The sequence below is a fragment of the Symphalangus syndactylus genome, chromosome 24, assembly GCF_028878055.3.
Source record: "Symphalangus syndactylus isolate Jambi chromosome 24, NHGRI_mSymSyn1-v2.1_pri, whole genome shotgun sequence".
NCBI classification, from domain to species: Eukaryota; Metazoa; Chordata; class Mammalia; order Primates; family Hylobatidae; genus Symphalangus; species Symphalangus syndactylus.
This window is the reverse complement of record NC_072446.2, coordinates 62113967-62135933: the sequence shown is the minus strand read 5'-3', so window position 1 is coordinate 62135933 and position 21967 is coordinate 62113967. Positions and strand designations below refer to the sequence as shown.

Sequence of the window (21967 nt, the reverse complement as noted above, 5' to 3'; positions counted from 1 at the left end):
CGAAGGACGACTCAGAAGGCAGAGCCAAGCCCAGAGGGTATTGCCAAGAGCCAAATAGAACCATACATTAGGGAACCACTTCCAGAGGGTAGAACTGGGCCCTAATTAATAAACATTGCCTGTCCCTGGAGTATCTTCCAACATGCACCTGGCTAGATTTCCAAATTGCCATGGACCAGTGACTAGTATGTCTCTCCGGAAGTGACTAGTATGTCTCTCCTTTTGGGACAGCAGTGTCTAATGTGGTTTTGCTGTCTCTCCAGTGTACATTGGGTACATGAAGGCATAGGGGAATAACTTGTCTTTTTAGTTTACAGGTGCCTGAATTAAAGAACTATACCTAAGGAATTTCATCGACATCTTGACTTCATACAGACTATGAGATCACGGATTCTGAGCTTGATGATATGATAAAATGAGACTTGGGCAATTTTGGGAGGATGAGATTCATGAAAGAGACATGAATTGTTGAGGCCTAAGGGTGGACTATTGTAGATTGTTACAACAATGGCCCCCAGGGAATCACAACTCCTTGTATTCATATCGCTTTGCAATGTGACTTTGCCCAGCCCTCCCATCAAGAGATGGAGATTATTTTTTCCCACTCCTTATGTCTGGGCTGCTGTTTTGACTTGCTTTGACCAATTGAAATGTGGCAGATGACACTTCAACTTCCAAGGCTAGTCCTTAGGCCTTGCAGCCTCCTTTACCCTCCTAGAGCAATGCTGTGAGACCACCATGTCCTGAAGACGCAAGGAATAACAGACCATGTGGACCGAGAGGCCCAGCCATCCTAGCTGTCTCTGCTGACCACCAGCTGCATGAAACTGCATGAGAGTGAGTCCAAATGAGATCAGTGAAAAACCACCCAGTCAACCCACAGAATTATGAGATTATGAGGAGTAATAAATCATTGTTGTTTGCACTCACTAAGTTTTGGGTTGTTAATGCAGCAATTGACAACTGAAATGATTCTGTGTTTTCAGCCTATTAAGACTTCTTGGTTCAAAAATCTCAATTCTCTGAAGCTAAGGTAGACCAATAACTAATGACAAAATAAATCGTATAGAATATATTCCTAGCATTGAGAAAACGATTAGAAGAATAAAATATCAGCCAGGCACAGTGGCTCACGCCTGTAATTCCAGCACTTTGGGAGGTCGAGGCAGGCAGATCACAAGGTCAGAAGTTCAAGACCCACCTGGCCAACATGGTGAAATCCCATCTCTACTAAAAAAATACAAAAATTACCTGGGCATGGTGGCATGCACCTGTAATCCCAGCTACTTGGGAGGCTGAGGCAGGAGAATTGCTTGAACCCTGGAGGTGGAGTTCTAGTGAGCCAAGATCATGCCACTGCACTCCAGCCTGGGCAACAGAGCAAGACTCCATCTCAAAAAAAAGAAGAAGAAGAAGAAGAAGAAGAAGAAGAAGGAGAAGGAGAAGGAGGAGGAGGAGGAGGAGGAGGAGGAGGAGGAGGAGGAAGAGGAAGAGGAAGAAGAAGAAGAAGAAGAAGAAGAAGAAGAAGAAGAAGAAGAAGAAGAAGAAAATATTAAAAAAACTCTCTATTATAGTTCTTTCCAGATCTAATTTCTCATGAGAGTTTCAAAATGCTTTAACTCCTGGCTTCACCATTTATTTCCCTAGTGTAGACTCACCTCCTTTTCGTCCCTGGTGTTGTCTAACTCCATCCAGTTCACTCACCTTACTTAACTTCCAAGGACTACTGTTCTGTTCATCAACCCTTGCTAGCCAATATCTTGACTTTCTCATTCTCTTATGTTCTTTCTCATTTCCTTGAAATATTTGGCAGTTTCCCCAATCTAAACAATCTGGAGCAGCAAAAAACAAACAAACAAAAAATCAGAGTAACAATAGGCCAGGTGCGGTGGCTCACGCCTGTAATCCCAGCACTTTGGGAGGCCAAGGTGGGCAGATCACCTGAGGTCAGGAGTTCGAGACCAGCCTGGCCAACATGGTGAAACCCCATCTCTACTAAAAATACAAATATTAGGCAGGCGTGGTGGCGTATGCCTGTAGTCCCAGCTATTCGGGGGGCTGAGGCAGGAGAATTGCTTGGACCTGGGAGGCAGAGGCTGCAGTGAGCTGAGATTGAACCACTGTACTCTTGCCTGGGAAACAGAGTGAGACTCCACATCAAAAATAAAAAATAAAAATAAAAATGAGAATAACAATTAAAAAGCAAAAAAACCATTTTCCTCTACCTTCACCCCTGTTACCAAAGGCCTGACCCTAATATTTGCATAGCCTAGAGTAGGAATACAAACGGGAGTCCACATTCTGTATGTCTAAATATATATATTTTTTTCCTTGAGATGGACTCTTGCTCTGTCACCCAGGCTGGAGTGCAAAGGCACCATCTCAGCTCACTACAACCTCTGCCTCCTGGGTTCAAGTGATTCTCCTGCCGCAGCCTCCCGAGTAGTTGGGATTACAGGCACGTGCCACCACGCCCAGCTATTTTTTTTTTGTATTTTTAGTAGAGACGGGGTTTCACCATGTTGGCCAGGCTGGTCTTGAACTCCTGACCTCATGATCCACCCGCCTCGGCCTCTGAAAGTGCTGGGGTTACAGTGAGCTGAGATTGAAATATTTGGCAGTTTCCCCAATCTAAACAATCGTGAGCCACCACACCTGGCCTATATGTCTAAATATTTAAATGTCATCAATCAAGCTAACAGTTAAAGAAAATATGTTCTGTCCCCCTGTTTTGTCAAATATATCTTTATTAAAAACCTGGGAGGCCAAGTTTGAATTTGGAGTCTTTGCAATCCTTGCTTTTGTGTAAGAAATTGACAGCATAGGAAGAGCCAGCCCAAGGACCCCACCACACCCCACCCCCAAATGCAACCTGCCCTTTTTTATTGAGCACATTGTAAATGTGTGGTGTGCTCTGCTATCTGCTCTCTCTTCTTTTTTTTTTTTGAGACAGAGTTTCACGCTTGTTGCCCAGGCTGGAGTGCAATAGCGCAATCTCAGCTCACTGCAACGTCCACCTCCCAGGTTCAAGCAATTCTCCTGCCTCAGCCTCCCGAGTAGCTGGGATTATAGGCATGCACCACCACCCCCGGCTAATTTTGTACTTTTAGTAGAGATGGGGTTTCTCTGTGTTGGCCAGGCTGGTCTCAAACTCCCGAGACCTCAGGTGATCCATGCACCTCGGCTTCCCAGAGTGCTGGCGGCCATCTCTGCTTCTTAATAGCCTTTTTTTTCTACTTTACATCCTTGAAATCTAGCTTTTAACCTTTTCACATAGATAACTTCTTTCCTAAAGGCCAGTAATGACCTCTTTTTCTTGTCTCATTCAATGACATCCCCCAGACATATTTGCTTACCTTTACAGTCTTTTTAGATGCTGTTGTACACCAGCTTCTGTGACCTTATACTATCTCCAATATCCTCCTTCCTTCTAAACCCGTTTGAGAGTTTCTCTTTCGTTTTGAGCCCCCTAATGATTTTGTATTTCTCAGTGCTCAGTCTTCACCTCTTCTCTCTGGCATGATGTGAGGGTTGAGCTGGGCCAGTGGGGAGTTTGGAGTGGACAGCTGTGGGTGCAGGAGGTCAGGAAGTAGGAAGGGATAATGTGCTGATTCCCACATAGGCTGCCACTTAAGAAGTAAAGCCCTGGGAATCACACTGTGATGAATGGAAAGCAGAAAAACACAAGTAACAGGAGAATCCAGAGAAGACACTCATTCAGGCTGACAGAGATGAGACAAATAGTAAGAGGCCAACCTGGCAACAAGGATGATTCTAAAACCTGGGACTAAGTTACAAGAGCAGGTCAGGCTGGGAATAAATGACTAGAAGTGTGCAGAGAGTAAGTACCAGAAATGGGGAGAAAACTGGCGAAACATAGAAGAAGAGAGATGATTTGCACTACGAGGGCCCAGAGAAAATTCTCCCAATGGGATTTTTGTTGGGTGAGTACTTAGTTTTCCAAGGAAAGCACAGCATAAATCAGACCCAGTCATTTCATGCCTGCATTCATACAATAGCCTTCTAATATATTTAATTGTTCTCATTTTAATCTAATTTCCATCTACCCTTAGAATAATTTTCCCTAAGTACTGTTTTCGTCAAGACACCCATCTCCTTAAAAACCTACAAGTCTCTGGCCGGGCACAGTGGCTCACGCCTGTAATCCCAGCACTTTGGGAAGTGGAAGCGGCCAGATCACGAGGTCAAGAGATCAAGACCATCCTGGCCAACATGGCGAAACCCCGTCTCTACTAAAAACACAAAAATTAGCTGGGTGTGGTGGCATGCGCCTGTAGTCCCAGCTACTTGGGAGGCTGAGGCAGGAGAATCACTTGAACCTGGGAAGCGGAGATTGCAGTGAGCCAAGGTTGCACCACCACTGCACTCCAGCTTGGGTGAGAAGAGCGAGATTCTGTCTCAAAAAAAAAAAAAAAAAAAAAAAATCACTGATCACAGACCACTGTAAGAGATATAATAATAAAGAAAACTTTTGGAATATTATGAGAATTACCAAATGTGACAGAGACATGAAATGTGCACATGCTGTTGGGAAAATGGTGCCGATAGACTTGCTCAACACAGGGTTGCCACAAACCTTCAAATTGTAAAAAATGCAGCATCTGTGAAGTGCTATAAAGTGAAGGGCAAGAAAACGAAGTATGCATGTATGACTCTAGGTTCTTTATTAGTTTAATTTGTGAGATGCTTATTTTTGGACATCACCAACTGATGTTTGTTTACTTCTTCTTCTTCCTTCTTCTTCCCTCTTCTTCCTCTTCTTCCTCTTCTTTCTTCTTGTTTCTAATTTCTTCTTTCTTATTTTTTTTGAGATGGAGTTTCGCTCTGTCACCCAGGCTGGAGTGCAATGGCACAATCTCAGCTCACTGCAACCTCCGCCTCCTAGGTTCAAGCGATTCTCCTGCCTCAGCCTCTCGAGTAGCAGGGATTACAGGCACCCGTTACCACACCCAGCTAATTTTTCTGTTTTTAGTAGAGATGAGGTTTCACTGTCTTGGCCAGGCTGGTTACAAACTCCTGACCTCAGGCGATCCGCCCACCCCGGCCTCCCAAAGTGCTGGGATTACAGGTGTGAGCCGCTGTGCCCAGCCACTGAATGATGTTTAGAAATAGTCATTTCATATTTTCTTATTTAACCATGTGAAGAAGTTGGATAAATTATTAAGTTGTTTAACCTCCCTGAGCCTCAGTTTTCTATAAAATGGGAATAGAAATACTGTTCCTACCTTCTGGAGTATGTGTGAAGACAGAATAGAATCAAAGTTTAAATTGTTTGGTGTTTTATTAAATACATGGCACTTTAATAACAAATGTAAGTTCCCCTCTCTTTCTCTGTTACCAGAGACCTATGTTTTTTGTTGTTGTTGTTGTTGTTTTTTGAGATGGAATCTCGCTGTGTCACCCAGGATGGAGTGCAGTGGCACAATCTCAGCTCACTGCAATCTCTGCCTCCCGGGTTCAAGTGATTCTTCTACCTCAGCCTCCCGAGTTGCCGGAACTACAGGCATGGGCTACCACAGCCAGCTAATTTTTGTATTTTTAGTAGAGATGGGGTTTCACCATATTGACCAGGCTAGTCTTGAACTCCTGACCTCGTGATCCACCTGCCTCGGCCTCCCAAAGTGCTGGGATTACAGGAGCGAGCCACCATGCCCAGCAGAAACCTATCTTTTTAAAGGAAGTAGCATTAGCATCTGTGAGAAAAGCACTTCCCTTATTGAAATAAAGTGAAGAAGCTACACTTTGTAAGCCCTGAAAGAAGCAGCTCCTGCTGAACTTTACTTTCTCTCTGGCTTTTTCTCGCTCTGATCACTGCTCCTACCCCCTTTCCCTTGAAACCTCTTTTCTTGGTTCCCCTTACCACATGTAAAACTGACTGGCATTTTCAAAACAGATTTAGTAATTCAAGAAAGAAGAAAAAAATATGTAAAAGGCACAGACACAGTCCTATATACACTGACAGATCTCTGGTTATAATATCTCAACTGCCTTCTGCCTGGTCCCAGCTCATTCCTTTTCCTGGTAGAATTTCACAAGAACCTTTCCCTACTCTCTGGTGGGAGGGCCATCTTACTTTCAACCATATGGGGGCAACTTTCCTTAACACCTGGTTCTGTCTGGCATTAAGGGCAGGAATACAAATTCTAACTGTCACTCACCTAAGCTCTTCCCATTCTGAAGGACACAGCTTTTCTCTTACCCAGAGCCCTGACATGATGAGGGTGATGGGTATTACTGCCCCCAACCTCTATGCTCTGAGAACACCTTGGTTTCCTAGAGAGCCATCTCAGTCATATAATAATTGTAACATCCATACAGCAAGAATTGCATGCATAGAAGGGAGTTATTCCATTCCTCTCTTAACAAATGATTTACAATCATTATTTCTACATAATTAGACCAGACCTGGATGTTTCAAGGTCTCTAAATACAGATACATTTTGATGTATTTTTATATATTTGGTAATAGGCTAATGGCTTAGTTATATAAATTAAAATATAGTAGATGTTCTGAAAGTCTATAATTTAGTGTCAGTGTCTTGAAAAGATATTTCGTAGTCTTTTATTCTCTCTTCCTCATCATTTCCTTCTTCAAGTGCAAAGATAGCAAAATTTCCATAAAAACTAAAGTTGCTGGGGACTAGGCTTTTATTTATTCTTTTCTGGAATAGTTCTGTTACTTACTTTAATTTTTATGAAGTTTAACTGAGTAGAGAAGGCCAAATAACTCAGCTTTGCTGAGAATATTCCTTCCAGAAGCCTAATTACCTCCTGTAGATACAAGTAAAGAGCTTAACAGCAACCTTGAAGGATAGTTGAATAATTTTTGCAATGTGCTTGGCACAGTGCCTAGCACATAGCAAGTGCCTAATAAATGTTATTCTTATGATTAATTCTTGATTAGGTGAGAAATAATTTTGGAGAAATGCAAATTATAAGTGAGAATATGTGGCGGAACATATTAACTGATGACAATATTAACTGATGGTTTTTCCTGGTACTTTTTTGTACCTGTGGCCTTTTCCCAATTTAGTCAGTGAGTTGCTCATTGCTTCAGAAAAAAATAATGATGTGGTAGAAAGAAAGGAATTTTCTTGGCTGTTGGAGGAAAAGAAAGGACTTACAATCTGGACAATAGAATAAATGTAGAATAACTGGGATATAACATCAAAGTAACTGCAAGGCTTTCTGTGCTCTCTTCCCAAAATGAGAAAACATTCCCTGGACTAGGAGTAGGGAGAGAGCTAGAGAGGTGGTAAAGAGAAATTAACACTACAATAGCTTGACATTAAACGTGTTAGCTTGACATTAAACAGAAATTACATTCCAACGTTGAAAAAATTGTTGTATTTCTTGCTTGCTCAAATGTATGAACTAAAATGTACAATGGATACATTAACTTAGTTAATTCTATTTATACAAAGTACGAAGGCTTTGTTAATGGTGATTGTAACATGTGATTATGTCCTCTAGAAATAGGTCACTAAAGCTTTTAAGCTTACAGCCAGAGTGACTTTAGTTGAAAGGCTGAAATTTTGCAATAGATAGAAAGTTTCCACTTAGGACTGTGATGGAGAGTGGAAACACTCAAACTACTTGTTTTGTTGTCAGTAGTTGAAGTGGCTGAAATATGATTAAATAGGCAGCAAGGTGGCCTGAATATATTCCTGTCATTTCTAAGTCCCAATGTCCCCACAAACTAAATCATTATTTCTCATGTGCCCCCTCCCAAGTCACCTTCCTCTCTCCAATATTCTGCCCCTGTCAAGGGGATCATCACTTTCTCAAGCTCCAAATCTTCCATCATGTTTTACTCATTCCATGCCAACATCCCCATGAACAGGTAAAACATTGTTGTGTTTTGTTTTTCTTTGAATTGCACAGTCGTGGGTGGGGAGTGGGAAGAGTTATTCTCAGAAATAAATGAGATCATGGATGTGAAAGTGCTTGACATTTGCTAGGCACTCAGTAAAGTTTCTTTTAATTTCTTCTGTCTGACAATTTAAGCCTTTCAATAATCCAATCTTATTTTTCTTAACCAATTTATTTCCCACTACACCCTGCTCTTATTGAAGCGGTAGTATCCTCCTACCCCATATGTACATTCTACTCATTCTCACACCCATGTATTTTACTTATTTGTGCACTTCTAATTTGGAAGGCTTTCCTGTTCTTTTCCGAATATCCAGTTGTTATTCATCCTTCCAGGACATGTCTTTCCTGTTTCAACATTAGAGCCAGATGCCTACCATAGTTCCTGTCCTATAACAGATTCTTAATATATATCTGTTAAATGACTAAATAAATTTGCCTTCCTACCTGTAGGTCTCACTGGTTACTACTGCCTTCAATGACCCATCCATTTTTGGTACATCTTCAGGAAGTGGTACTCCCTTGTCACTTATGTTAGCACCCACTCTTATATTGAATTTTATTCTATGGATTGTAAGATCTCTGAAGAAAGTGCTCCATCCTCTTTTTTTTTTTTTTTTTTTTTAAAGTTTGCCCCTAGCACCCTGCACAGTTTCTTAATTAAAAATGTTGTTTGATTAAATACTTTTATTATAACACAGCATGTCATTCTGCTGCTGGATCTAAAATTTAACCAAACTGCCTTTTAAGTTACAATCGAAAACTTAGAGTCAAAGAATTTCAAGTTTGGAATTATCTTCTGACATGCCATGAAATAAAATCCAGAAACTCAAGGTTGGAAGACAGTTGTCTCTGCAACAGTGGTTGACATTTAATTACTAAATATGGATAGACATTTATGATGTTTTTATTTTGCCATGACAAACAATACTGTAAAGGATAACCTTGAACATATTTCCTATAAAACATGTATAAGGGTTTGCTAGGGTGGACAAGAAGAAGTAAATTTGCTCATTTGAGAGGTAGTATGCTCATTTTAAATATTAATAGATAATGCCAAATTGGCGTTCCAAAAAGCTACCACTCTACTTCCACACTTAGTATATGTATGTTATATATAATACTGCCATGGCCGGATGCAGTCACTCACGCCTCTAATCTTAGCACTTTGGGAGGCTGAGGTGAGCAGATCACCTGAGCTCAGGAATTGGAGACCAGCCTGGCCAACAGGCGAAACACTGTCTCTACTAAAAATACAAAATTAGCCAAGCGTGGTGGCAGGTGCCTGTAATCCCAGCTACTCGGGAGGCTGAGACAAGAGAATTACTTGAACCTGGGGGGTGGAGGTTGCAGTAGGCCAAGATCGTGCCATCGCACTCCAGCCTGGGCAACAAGAGTAAAACTCCGTCTCAAAAAAAAAAAAATACTGCCACACATATTAATAGAAATTAATATTCCTATATATATAACTATATATGTTATATATACTATATATTACTATATATGTTATATATTCTATATATTACTATATATGTTATATATACTATATATTACTATATATGTTATATATACTATATATTACTATATATGCTATATATACTATATATATTACTATATATGCTATATATACTATATATATTACTATATATGTTATATATACTATATATATTACTATATATGTTATATATACTATATATATTACTATACATGTTATATATACTATATATATTACTATATATGTTATATATACTATATATTACTATAAAGGAAGATTAATTTTTTCTCACCTTAACTGGCACTTTTCAATTTTTGTCAATGTATTGTGATAATACTGGTGTCTCATTGTTAATTTTCATTTGCATGATTACTGGTACAGTTAACCATCTTTTCACATTTGGGAGCATTTATATTTCCTCTCTAAGGAACTGATTGTTAGGTCATTTGCCCATTTTTCTATCAGGCTCTTTTTTAAAAAAAAATCTTTAGGAATTCCTTATATATTCTAGATGTTATTTGATATGGTGTGCATGTTGTAAATATATTCTTCAGTCTGTTGTCAGCCTTTTAACTGTTTATTGTATCCTTTTCACCATAGAGGTCCTAAATCCTGAAGTAGTGAAAATTATCCATTCTTTCCTCACTTATAACCTTTTTGTTTATGTTTTGTTCAAGAAGGTTTTCTTACCAAGCAGTTGAATCTATATTTTCATGTATTTCCTTAAACTATTTTTACAGTTTTGCTTTTACAGTGTACTTTTGTTTTGTTTTGTTTTTTTGAGATGGGGTCTCACTCTGTCATCCAGGCTGAAGTGCAGTGGCACAGTCTCAGCTCACTGCAACCTTCACCTCCCAGGCTCAAGCGATCCTCCCACCTCAGCCTCCTGAGTAGCTGGGACCACAGGCATGTGCCAGCACAGCTAGCTAACTTTTCTTTTTTTTTTTGTATTTTTAGTAGAGATGAGGTTTCACCATTTTGCCCAGGCCGGTCTTGAACTTCTGAGCACAGGTGATCCACCCACCTCGGCCTCCCAAAGCATTGGGATTACAGGCATGAGCCACCATGCCTGGCTACAATTTACATTTTTAATCCATCTGGATCATTTTTGTGATTCGTATGAAGTGGGATCTACCATTTTGTCCTAAATAAATGGACAATTTGTCACTAGCAATCATTATAATTCATCTCTTTCTTATTACATTTAAAAACCTACTTTCAGGTACTAAATTCTTATACACTGGTCCAGTTTTTAACTCTCTGTTCTGTTTTCCTGATCTACTCCTCTATTCTTCTGGCAATACCCTAATTACTGTATATCTAATTACTGTATATTTATAATTGCATATTTTATTATCTGGTTGAGCAGGAACTTCTCTGTGTGTGTGAGGACACACACACACACACACACACACGCCCTCCATGTTCCTCTTTGTGAAACTTATCTTGGGAATTCCAGCATAATTTCTTTTCTAGATAAATTTTAGAAGAAGCTTGTCAGATTCATTTAGAAATCTGTTGATATTTTGACTGGAATTGTTAATCTACAATTGACTGGAAATGCTAATTTACAAAAACTTGGCATATTTACAACACAGATTCATTCAGATATACATCTTTAATTTATTCAGGTTTCTTTGTTTAATGTTCTCTAGATACATTTTAATTTTTATTCCTTGGGTATTTTACTCCACCTTCATTAAACTTATTCCTAGCTATTTTATAACATCTGTTGCTACTGTGAAAAGGATTTTAAAAAATAAATCTTTGTGATTGTTGTATTTCTAAAAAGTAAAATTAGCCTTTATTTAGATTTATCATAAGTCTTAAAGGTTACTTGGCTTACCACTGACTTCCAGTCTTCTCTTGGATTCATTTTTCATTTTGCTGGAGCATGTCTTCTAGCTATTATTTCAGCTAGGGTTTGTGGGTGATAAATTTTCTGAATCCATTCATGTATGAAAATGTCTCATGTTTGAAAATGTCATTACACTTATCTGATTGTCAGATTATAGAATTCTAAGTTCAAAATCATTTTCACCTCAGTATTTTAGAAAACATTTCTCTAGTGTCTTCTTATACTCAGTGTGGCTAAATAATCTGAAGTCAGGAGGGTGCTTTTTGTTTGTAAATAACATGTTTTTCTCTTTAGAAGCTTTTAGGATTTTCTCATTATCCATGAAGTACTAACATTTTACCACCATTTTCTGTGAGCAGGTCTTTTCCCAGTGTTCTTGCTTGGCACAAAGTGGGCCTTAATGTAAAAACTTGAATCTTTTTTCATATCTAGAGTATTTTATTTGATTTATTTCTCCTCTGAGTTCTATTTTCTCTTTCTGGAAATCCTATTGTATGGATATTGTAACGTTTGTATGTATCCTCCAAATGCCCTAATCTTTATTTCATATGTATCACCTCCCTGTCTGTTTGTATTATGATCTGAGGGAATTTCTCAGTTTGATCTTGATCATCCAGGTTGCTCTTCAGCTATGACAATTTTGCTATTCAGCCTTAAGGTTTTCACTTTTGCTATCAGATATTTCATTTCTAAAATACCTTTTTTCTTTCATGAAAGCCTGTTTTTGTTTCATGGATTAAGTAACCTCTCTAAATACATATTATGGTATTTTATGTTTTAAAGTCTTCAAATGTTTGCTTTTTTAAAAATATGGAATGCTTCACAAATTTGTGAGTCACCCTTGTGCAAGGGCCATGCCAATATTCTCTGAATTGTTCAAATTATAGAATATGTCAGCACTGCTGAGTTCTAATGTCCTCGTGTTAGGCTTGGATTTTCCCTGTTAATCTGTCTGTGAATGCTATAATGAATTACTTCAGCTTTCTACCAGTGACTTTGGGTATTGCAGAGTGTGCTATCAGAATGTAACAGGAGCTAGTCTTCTAGGAATAGAGACTCCATGAATATCACCAGCCATTTGCAGTAGCATCCTATATCTCTGGCACAAATGCCAACCACAAATGCTCCCATCTAATGGCGATTTGTCTCCTTTTACACCTATTTTTGACTATGTACTGCAAACTTTATCAGAGTGGATTCTTTGAGGCCTATGATGAAGTTGTCTTTCCATGGAGAAAACATGAATTTACTTTTGCCTAGGTTCCTAGATCTAACCTTAGATCTAGTTCGAGGGTTGGGGTGCCTGGGAATCCCTAAGCAATGTAAACCCAAGCTGTGAGGGCTGGCACATGACCACACAATTTCTCAGAAATATATATATTTTTCTTTTTCTTTTTCTCTTTGCTCTGCTAAAAGTTAAGTCCTATTGATCCCTGGACTTGGGAAGGGGTAGTGTGCCCTTATTTTAAGAGTATAGCATTTTCTGTTGAAAAGGTCTCTTATTATACTTCTCACCTTGGATGGGTCTAGAGTATTGGATTCTATCCTCTTTGTGTGGCCATTAAAACTAATGTCTACACTTGTCTAGCACAGAGGCAAAAGCTGCTTTGATGTTCAGGTGCAGGGTGGGGGCCAGGATGGGGCAAGTCCTGGCTCTGCTCAGGGGCACTTGTGCTTACTTCTCTACATTCTAGATTTTCCCTAGGTTTCTTATCTGGTATTTCACTGTCTTCTCAACTCTCTGATGCATTTAAGAAGTTTGTATTTTATGTGTATTATTTTATTTCTGTGGGAGGGTTGGTCCAACCTAGTAATCTAGCCTTTCATAAGTCCTGCCCTTTCCTCTGTATATGGTGGTAGTGGAGGTTGAGAGAGGAGTAGGGGTCAGAACTGCTAGGCTGCTCCTAATGCTTTTTTTTTTTCTTTTCTCTCTCTCTCTCTCTCTCTTTTTTTTTTTTTGAGACAGAGTTTTACTCCGTCCCCGAGGCTGGAGTGCAGTGGTGCGATCTTGGCTCACTGCAATCTCCACCTCCTGGGTTCAAGAGATTCTCATGCCTCAGCCTCCCAAGTAGCTAATATTACAGGTACCCACCACCATGCCTGGCTAATTTTTGTATTTTTAGTAGAGACAGGGTCTCACCATGTTGGCCAGGCTCCCGACCTCAGGTGATCCACCGGCCTCAGCCTCCTGAACTGCTGGGATTACCAGCGTGAGCCACCACACCAGGGCTCCTTCCTTTTTTTCCCTGAACCTACACATATATCTTTCCTAGCAGTATTCTCTTTTGCACATTTTTGGCAAAAGTGTTCTCTTTGAATTCAATTCTACCTATTATTACTATATTTTATTGGCTGATAAATTATATAAATAAGACTGGATGACTATAGTAAATAAATGGAAGAATCCAGTAAAATTAGAAAATCTACAAAAAACTGATAAAGTGTCACTGTTAGAGTTTATGTAATAATCATACTGCCAAAACAACTGGTTGAAAAGCAAATAGCTCGATCAATCACCTGGCTGTTTGTTCTGTATGAAAGCAAACATATGTATATTACATTTAAAAATATTTGGATGATTGATTGAATTTTTAATTTTTCATCTGGCTGTTTAACAGTATGCACAAACAGCCTGAGGCAAGTAAATATGATTGTGAGGAAAATATGCAGCACAGTCCTTTGGAGAATTTAAACTTAAAATAACAGAGGTAATACATAGTAAAAACTTTTGATTCCCACCACAGAATTCAGGTCTTACTAAACTCTGTTCTTCAGAATTTTAAATATCTATAAATTTAGAATAATAAAAACATTTGAATGACCTACTCCACAGGTTTTGGGAATGTATTTTACAAAGTATAGCATTACATGTATGTTAATTACTATTTAATTTTACAAGTGCTTCTGAGCATCTACTAAATGTCAAGTTCTACAATAAGCTAAAGGAAATCTAAAAGGCAAGTACAACACAATCTCTGTAATCACGTAGTTAGCAATCTGCTAAGGGAGTTAAAAACTAACTCAATTATGAGACTTTGATGCATAGAACAATAAAGGCACAATGTGCTATTAGGAAGGGTTGGGAAAGTTTTGTTTTGTTTTGTTTTTTGTTTATAGAGACAGGGTCTTACTCTGTTGTCCGGGCTAGTCTTGAACTCCTGAGCTCAAGAGATCCCCTTGTTTCACCCTCCCAAAGTCCCAAAGTGCTGGGATTACAGGGATGAGCCACCAAGGTTTTTTGTTTGTTTTGAGACAGAGTCTCGCTCTGTTACCAGGCTGGAATGCAGTGGTGCGATCTCTGCTCACTGCAACCTTCGCCTCCCAGGTTCAAGCGATTCTCCTGCCTCAGCCTCCCGAATAGCTGAGATTATAGGTGCACACCACCACACCCAGCTAATTTTGGTATTTTTAGTAGAGATGGGGTTTCTCCATGTCGGCAAGGCTGGTCTCGATCTCCTGACCTCGCGATCCACCGGCCTCAGCCTCCCAAAGTGCTGGGATTACAGGCATGAGCCACCGCCCCCGGACTGTTTTTTGTTTGTTTGTTTGTTTTTTTAAAGAGGAAGTAGAACTTGAGATAGACCTTAAAGGATGAACAAGATACTATACTTTAGATTTATGGCGGTGATGGAGAAGATCGGATGACAGCCCATTCCTGTTGACAGACCGTCTGCAGAACAGATTGAGAAAGACATGGAGGTGGGAGAGTTAGCTAGGTATACTGAGTAGCTAATAATAGTTTGAATTGGTTGAAATAAAACAAATGTGTAGCTAAGACAAAATAGAAAGGAGGCTAGGATCTAATTACATAGGATTTTGACTACTGGACAAGATATTAGAACTTTATTCTATATAAAGTGGATGTTTCAGCAGGAGAACATAATGATTAGATTTGGACTTGAGGAATAATATTTCTGGCAGTAGTGTATGTGGATAAGAGAAAAGCAAGTTAGAAGTGCATTAGTGTAGTTAAAAGATACTAAAATGAGATTTTAAATTGAGACAGTGAAAATGCATAGATGGGAAAACCCCTGAGGATGTAGAATTGACAAGATTTGGTAAAAGAATAAGGGAATGAATAAATATAAAGGATTAAGAGATTCTGGTTCTAGATTTAGCTTTGCAAGATGATCTGGGGGAAGCAATTTCACCATGGTGGGCCTCAGTCTTATCTGTAAAAACACTGAATTAAATGATCCTTAGGGGAATCAGAACTGTATAATCATGCAATTTGGAGTACTTGAGAACAAGGTGAGCAGGGAAGGATAGTTGATGCCATTAACAAGAGAAAAAACACAGGAGGAAGTAACTTTGATAATAAATGTTGATTTAAGGAATCTGCATACATTGTTCATGATCATCATGTAGCTGGATATGCTGGTCTAGAGATTAGATGGAGGGTCTGAGATATAGACACACATGTAAACAAAGTTGTGGGGCTTGGGTGAGAGCACGAGAAGCATAGAATACGAAGAGCAAGAAAGCCAAGGGCCAAACCTCGGGCACAGCATTTAGAAGGAGAATTGAGAAAGACAAGCCCATGAAAGAGCCTAAGATGGCTGTACAGAGGAAGAGGGAAAAAGAAGATGGTGAGTAATGTTACATGATGCACAGAGGTTAGCAGAAAGAACAGCAAGAGGCCACTGGATTGGTAATCAATGAGCTGTTGGCGTTCTTTGAGAAAGCAGTTTCAATTGATGGGGGGATAGATCTTGGGATCCATTAGGAGCAGGTAGAGGGCTATCACTGGCAAAGACAATTCTTGGGATATACACAAAATGGGAGACTTATGAACCCTTATGTGCAAAAAAAAGTGGAGTGGAATTGGGAAGAGTGATTCTTGTCAGACAAAAAGAACTCAATGAAGCTGAGATAAAGCTGATGCACGGGTATTTATGGGTTCTGCAAGGGGGTCTGTTCCCCTAGCTCTCACCACGCCGAAGACTGTCCTCTCTCCAATAAGTGCTACCCTACTGAATAGATCCAGAGTAGTAGTAATTGTTTGATATAGAAACCTTTTAGATCTGTATACTAAAAATTATAAAACTTTGATGAAAAAAATTCAAGGAGGCATAAATAAATAAAAAGATATATTCATGGATTGGAAAAATTAATATTGTAAAAATGTCCATATTACTCAAAGCAATCTACAGATTCAGTATAATCTCTATCAAAATCCCAATGTCATTTTTCACAGAAATAGAAAAAAAACAGCCATCAATTTTGTGTGGAACCACCAAAGACCTCAAATAGCCAAAACAATCTGAGCAAAAATAACAAAGCTAGAGACATCACACTACTTGACTTCAAAATATATTACAAATCTATAGTACTCAAAACAGCATGATACTGGACTAAAAACAGACACATTGACCAATGGAACAGGATAGAGAGCTCAGAAGTAAACTTACATATTTATGGTCAATTGATTTTCAACAAAGGTGTCAAGAACACATGATGAGGAAAGGACACTATCTTCAACAAATGGTGTTGAGAAAAATGTATACCCACTGCAGAAGAATGAAATTAGACCCTTATCACACAAGGCATACAAAAATCAACTCAAAATGTATTAAAAACCTAAACACAATAGAATGGCTCTATTATCAAAAAGACAAAAATTAACAAATGCTGGCAAGGATGTGGAGAAAAGGGAATATTTAAACACTGTTGGTGGAAAGTAAATTGGTACAGCCATTATGGAAAGCAGTATAGAGGTTTCTCAAAAAACTAAAAATAGAATTACCATATGATCCATCAATCCTACTACTATTTATCGAAAGAAAAGGAAATCAGTATACTGAAGAGACACCTGCGCCCCCATGTCTATTGCAGAACTATTCACAATAACCAAGATATGAAGTCAACTTAAATATTCATCAACAGATAAATGAATAAAAATACAAAAATAAAAATATACACATTGAAATGTTATTCAGCCATGAAAAAGAATGAAATCACCAGGTGTGGTGGCTCACACCTGTAATCCCAACACTTTGGGAGAGGCCAAGGTGAGTGGATCACTTGAAGTCAGGAGTTTGAGACCAGCCTGGCCAACATGGCAAAACCCCGTCTCTACTAAGAATACAAAAATTGGCCAGGCATGATCGCGTACGCCTGTAATTCCAGCTACTCGGGAGGCTGAGGCACAAGAATCGCTTGAATCCAGAAGGCAGAGGTTGTAATGAGCTGCGATTGTGCAACTGCACTCCAGACTGGGCAACGGAGTGAGACTTGCCTCAAAAAAAAAAAAAAAAAAAAAAAGAAAAAAGAAAAAAAGAATGTAAATGTAATCATGTCATTTGTGCAACGTGGATGAGCCCAGAGGACATAATGTTAAGTGAAATGTCAGGCACAGAAAGACAAATGCTGCATTTTCTCACTCATATGTGGAAGCTGAAAGAATTGAGCTCATATAAGTGATAGAGTAGAACTGTGGTTATTAGATAATAGGAAGGATGGGAAGAGAGGAGGATAGGGAGAAGTTGGTTAATTGATACAAAAATACAGCCAGATAGGAGAAATAAATTCTAATGTTCTATGGTACTGTAGGATAAATATGGTTAACGACTTATTGCATATTTTGGAAAAGCTAGAAGAGAAGATTTTGAATGTTTACAACACAAAGAAATAATAAATATTTGAGGTGCTATGCTAATAACTCTGATTTGATCATTATACATTATATATATGTACTGAAGTATCACTCTGCATCGTTGATCATGATTGCATGATTATGTATCAACTAAAAACAAAATAAGAAATATTTAGAAGACATACATTCAAGGCTGACAAAAATATAACTTTATTTTCCTGAAACTGGCACTTAATCTCTGTGTTGGGCCACATATTGGCACAATGGAAGAAAATTTAATCTAGTTACTTACAAATAAACCCAGTCACTTTGTCATTTCAAAAAAATAAAAAAGATTTAAACATAAGACCAGAAACTCTAAAACTACTAGAAGAAAATATAGAGGAAAAGCTTCACATTATTAGCCTGGGTAGTGATTTCTTAAATATAACCCCAAAAAGCACAAGTAACAAAATGAAAACAGACAAATAGAATTTACATCAAACTAAAAATCTGTACAGCAAAGAAAACAATTAACAGATTGAACAGACAACCCATGAATTGGGAGAAAATATTTGCAAACCATACATTTGATAAAGGACTAATATCTAAAATATATAAGAAACTCAACTAAACAACTTGATTAAAAAATGGGGAAAAACCCTGAATAGACATTTCTTGAAAGAAGACCTACAAATGGCCAACAGATATATACAAATGGCCAACAGATATATGAGAAAATGTTCAATATCACTGATCATCAGGAAAATGCAAATTAAAATCACAATGATATATCACCTCACACTTGTTAGAAAAAAGACAAAAGATGCTAAGTGTTGGTGAGGATGTGGAGAAAAGGGAAATCTTTTTTGAGACAGAGTCTTGCTTTGTCGCTCAGGCTGGAGTGCAGTGGCGCGATCTCAGCCCACTGCAACCTCTGCCTTCTGGGTTCGAGCTATTCTCCTGCCTCAGGCTCCCAAGTAGCTGGGATTACAGGCATGTGCCTGGCTAATTTTTTTAGTTTCAGTAGAGATAGGGTTTCACTATGTTGGCCAGGCTGGTCTCAAACTCCTCACCTCAGGTGATCTGCCCGCCTCAGCCTCCCAGAGTGCTGGGATTATAGGTATGAGCCACCACACCTGGCCAGAGAAAAGGGAAATCTTATACACCGTGAGTGGGAATATAAATTGGTACAGCCATTATGTCAAACAATATAGATAGAGATTCTTCAAAAAAAAAAAAATTGGCATATGATCCATCAATCCCCCTTCTAGGTATATATCCAAAGGACTTGAAATTAGTATGTCGAAAAGATGTCTGCACTCCCATGTTCATTACAGCATTATTTACAATAGTCAAGAAATGGAAACAACCTAAGGGTCCAGCAATGGATGAATGGATAAAGAAAACGTTGTACATATACACAATGAAATATTATTCAGCCTTATAAAGAAGGAAATCATGCTATTTGCAACAACATGGATGAACCTGGAGTACATTATACTAAATGAAATAAGCCAGGAAGCGAGAGACAAATACTTCCTGATCTCACTTAAATGTGGAATCTAAAGAGTTGAAACTCATAGAAATAGAGAGTAGAGGCTGGGCCCGGGGGCTCACGCCTGTAATCCCAGCACTTTGAGAGGCCAAGGCGGGAGGATCACCTGAGGTCAGAAGTTTGAGAGCAGCCTCGCCAACATGGTGAAACCCCATCTCTACTAAAAATACAAAATTAGCCAGGCATGGTGGTGTGCACCTATAATCCCAGCTACTTGGGAGGCTGAGACAGGAGAATCACTTGAACCCGGGAGGCAGAGGTTGCAGTGAGCTGAGATTGTGCCTTTGCACTGCAGCCTGGGCAACAAGAGCAAAACTCCATCTCAAACAACCAACATTTCAACAACCCTTCATGCTAAAAACTCTCAATAAATTAGGTATTGATGGGACGTATCTCAAAATAATAAGAGCTATCTATGACAAACCCACAGCCAATATCATACTGAATGGGCACGAACTGGAAGCATTCCCTTTGAAAACTGGCACAAGACAGAGATGCCCTCTCTCACCACTCCTATTCAACATAGTGCTGGAAGTTCTGGCCAGAGCAATCAGGCAGGAGAAGGAAATAAAGGGTATTCAATTAGGAAAAGAGGAAGTCAAATTGTCCCTGTTTGCAGATGACATGATTGTATATCTAGAAAACCCCATTGTCTCAGCCCATAATCTCCTTAAGCTGATTAGCAACTTCAGCAAAGTCCCAGGATACAAAATCAATGTACAAAAATCACAAGCATTCTTGTACACCAATCACAGACAGAGAGCCAAATCATGAGTGAACTCCCATTCACAATTGCTTCAAAGAGAATAAAATACCTAGGAATCCAACTTACAAGGGATGTGAAGGACCTCTTCAAGGAGAACTACAAACCACTGCCCAATGAAATAAAAGAGGATACAAACAAATGGAAGAACATTCCATGCTCATGGGTTGGAAGAATCAATATCGTGAAAATGGCCATACTGCCCAAGGTAATTTATAGATTCAATGCCATCCCCATCAAGCTACCAATGACTTTCTTCACAGAATTGGAAAAAACTACTTTAAAGTTCATATGAAACCAAAAAAGAGCCCGCATCGCCAAGTCCATCCTAAGCCAAAAGAACAACGCTGGAGGCATCACGCTACCTGACTTCAAACTATACTACAAGGCTACAGTAACCAAAACAGCATGGTACTGGTACCACAACAGAGACATAGATCAATGGAACAGAACAGAGCCCTCAGAAATGATGCCGCATATCTACAACTATGTGATCTTTGACAAACCTGACAAAAACAAGAAATGGGGAAAGGATTCCCTATTTAATAAATGGTGCTGGGAAAACTGGCTAGCCATATGTAGAAAGCTGAAACTGGATCCCTTCCTTACACCTTATACAAAAATTAATTCAAGAGATGGATTAAAGACTTAAGTGTTAGACCTAAAACCATAAAAACCCTAGAAGAAAACCTAGGCAATACCATTCAGGACATAGGCATGGGCAAGGACTTCATGTCTCAAACACCAAAAGCAATGGCAACAAAAGCCAAAATTGACAAATGGGATCTAATTAAACTAAAGAGCTTTTGCACAGCAAAAGAAACTAGCATCAGAGTGAACAGGCAACCTACAGAATGGGAGAAAATTTTCTCAACCTACTCATCTGACAAAGGGCTAATATCCAGAATCTACAATGAACTCAAACAAATTCACAAGAAAAAAACAAACAACCCCATCAAAAAGTGGGCGAAGGACATGAACGGACACTTCTCAAAAGAAGACATTGATGCAGCCAAAAAACACATGAAAACATGCTCATCATCGCTGGCCATCAGAGAAATGCAAATCAAAACCACAATGAGATACCATCTCACACCAGTTAGAATGGCCATCATTAAAAAGTCAGGAAACAACAGGTGCTGGAGAGGATGTGGAGAAATAGGAACACTGTTCCACTGTTGGTGGGACTGTAAACTAGTTCAACCTTGTGGAATTCAGTGTGGCAATTCCTCAGGGATCTAGAACTAGAAATACCATTTGACCCAGCCATCCCATTACTGGGTATATATCCAAAGGACTATATGCTGCTATAAAGACACATGCACACGTATGTTTATTGCGGCACTATTCACAACAGCAAAGACTTGGAACCAACCCAAATGTCCAACAGCGATAGACTGGATTAAGAAAATGTGGCACATATACACCATGGAATACTATGCAGCCATAAAAATGATGAGTTCATGTCCTTTATAGGGACACGGATGAAACTGGAAACCACCATTCTCAGTAAACTATCGCAAGGACAAAAAACCAAACACTGCATGTTCTCACTCATAGGTGGGAATTGAACAATGAGAACTCATGGACACAGGAAGGGGAACATCACACTCCGGGGACTGTTGTGGGGTGGGGGGAGGGGGGAGGGGGGAGGGACAGCATTAGGAGATATACCTAATGCTAAATGACGAGTTAACGGGTGCAGCCAACCAACATGGCACATGGATACATATGTAACAAACCTGCACATTGTACACATGTACCCTAAAACCTAAAGTATAATAATAATAGAAAAAAAAAGAGAAAGAAATAGAGAATAGAATGAT

The 21967-nt window shown here is 39.1% G+C and overlaps 1 protein-coding gene and 1 non-coding gene across 4 annotated transcripts in view; both read right to left on the bottom strand.

The window, feature by feature from the left end:
• Positions 1-21967, bottom strand: part of SEL1L2 (SEL1L2 adaptor subunit of SYVN1 ubiquitin ligase) — a 165800-nt gene that overhangs the window by 116442 nt on the left and 27391 nt on the right. The gene's annotated exons all lie outside the window — the stretch shown is intronic.
• Positions 12051-12153, bottom strand: LOC129474987 (U6 spliceosomal RNA). Its single transcript, XR_008654725.1, has one exon. It is a non-coding gene; the product is annotated as a U6 spliceosomal RNA (small nuclear RNA).